The 1773-nt window shown below is 62.6% G+C and overlaps 2 protein-coding genes across 2 annotated transcripts in view; one reads left to right on the top strand and one right to left on the bottom strand.

Moving 5' to 3' along the window:
- LOC127750932 (hepatocyte nuclear factor 6-like) overlaps positions 1-1616 on the bottom strand; it is a 17223-nt gene extending 15607 nt beyond the window's left edge. The window contains exon 1 of the mRNA XM_052273668.1: positions 1223-1616. The gene's annotated coding sequence lies outside the window, so the exon portion shown is untranslated. The remainder of the gene's footprint in view (positions 1-1222) is intronic.
- LOC113209263 (SPRY domain-containing SOCS box protein 3) overlaps positions 1-1773 on the top strand; it is a 72938-nt gene that overhangs the window by 43957 nt on the left and 27208 nt on the right. The window lies entirely within an intron of this gene.

The raw sequence follows: 1773 nt of genomic DNA, 5'->3' as shown, positions 1-1773 counted from the left end.
CCCGCCCTATAGCCGTACTGGGGCCAGCGGTACTCGCGGCCTCTCACGGCCCCGGTAGCGGCCCCCACAGGAGCTATATGGACTCAAACAGGTCTTTATTGGGTTCTGGCGACCGCCGCCCTCTCCCCTTCTCGCCCCATCGCCACCCCTCCGCTCACTAAGACCCCTACGTCAACCTGAAGGGGGCGGGGCATGAGCACTGTGGCTTCAGACACCCGCAGAGGACCTCCACACTAAGAAAAAATACCGTAGGCGTGAACAGTTCATATCGTCCATGTAAACCGTGCAAGATCGTACTTGAGTGTGTAGGGTTAGTGCTGCATTGAACTTTCCGAGTTTTTTTCCAAAGCTGGGGTGCAATCAACACGGTTTGGACTACGGTCTGAAATTACGGCCGAGGATCTGGTTACCGAATGGTGGAGCGTTCATGTGTTAATTGTAGCATTGCAACCATCTGGCGTACAGGATGAGCTCGATTTCGTTTAAGAGCAGCTAATTGTTTCACAAACGGTAGCGTAGCTCCATAGGTGCGCACGGCACACGATAAGCCCGCATGGAGCTTGCAATGCCAGAAACCACTTGATTGCGATAATTTGAGTCCCTGTCACACACAACAAAAACAAATGTTCACCTAGGGCTCTCTGCCGCACCCTAAACTAACAAAATGACACAATCCATGCATGCAGGTTTGCAAAAGGGCCTTTGCTTAAGTACCGTCGCACATAATCTTATAACAACTACTTAAAGTACACACAACCATACCAAAACGTGCAGTTCGCATTGATAAAACTCGTCCACCAACGCGCCCTACTATCTCTCGCACATAATACACGGACACTCGCCCGCAGCCGCAGACAACTGGAGCTCCGGACGATCCGTCAGTCCGCTCAGGCGCTCCTACAGGTGTGGTGACATGACAGCTGCAGGTGCAAATCAGCGGCGCGGTCGGTCTCGGGGGCGTGTGCACCTGTGGACGGACGGCCTGCTGGGGGTAAACAATGAGCAGCAGAGGCATTCCATCCAAATGGCCACGGCCACCACGCCCCGCCCCGCCCCGCCCCGCCGGCAGGCAGTCAGGCCCATCACAAGACATCAACACGCCCCCCACCGCGCCCCGCCCCGCCCCACCCCGGGCGTACACACGACCCCCCACCACCACCGCGGCGCCACCGCCGCCGCCACCGGCCCGCGGCTCATTCAGAGCGGGCCTAACCCCACGTACCTGCTCCTCCGTCACATGGCCGGGGTCGAGGCGCTCGGGTGTGGCCGCCAGCACGGCCCGCAGCCAGCACGGCCCGCAGCACGGCCCGCAGAACGGCAAGCAGCTCGGCCCGCAGCACGTCCCCGACGAGCGGTGGGCGCGGCGGAGTCAGCGGCAGCACCGCGAGCCACACGACCCGCCCGGCGTGCACTTCGTCGTCGTTGTTGCCGTCCTCTTCCTGAGCGCCGACGTCGAAGCCCTCCTCATGGTCTGCGGCCGTAGCGGTGAGACTCCTCGACGGCGAGCTCCAGCGTCGGCGCGGTCCTGGTCCTGGGCCGGCTAGCCCAGCCGCTCCATGAGCCGCACGGCACGTTGTGGCCTGCCCTGCCCCAGCCGCCCGCCTGCCAGCCAGCCAGCCTGCCTTTGGCTGCCCCCTCCAGGCCTCCAGCCTTCCCGGAGGCACCGCCACTCGCGCCACGCCTGCCGAAGTGGGGGGCATCGGAGGGGAGGGGGTGGACCGATCGGAGGGGAGGCGGAGGGGGCGGGAGGCGAGGCGGGCCCTCCTGTATCTT

This window comes from Frankliniella occidentalis, unplaced genomic scaffold (assembly GCF_000697945.3).
Source record: "Frankliniella occidentalis isolate FOCC.00 unplaced genomic scaffold, Focc_3.1 Scaffold7, whole genome shotgun sequence".
Lineage (NCBI taxonomy): Eukaryota > Metazoa > Arthropoda > Insecta > Thysanoptera > Thripidae > Frankliniella > Frankliniella occidentalis.
This window is presented reverse-complemented; position numbering and strand designations above follow the sequence as displayed.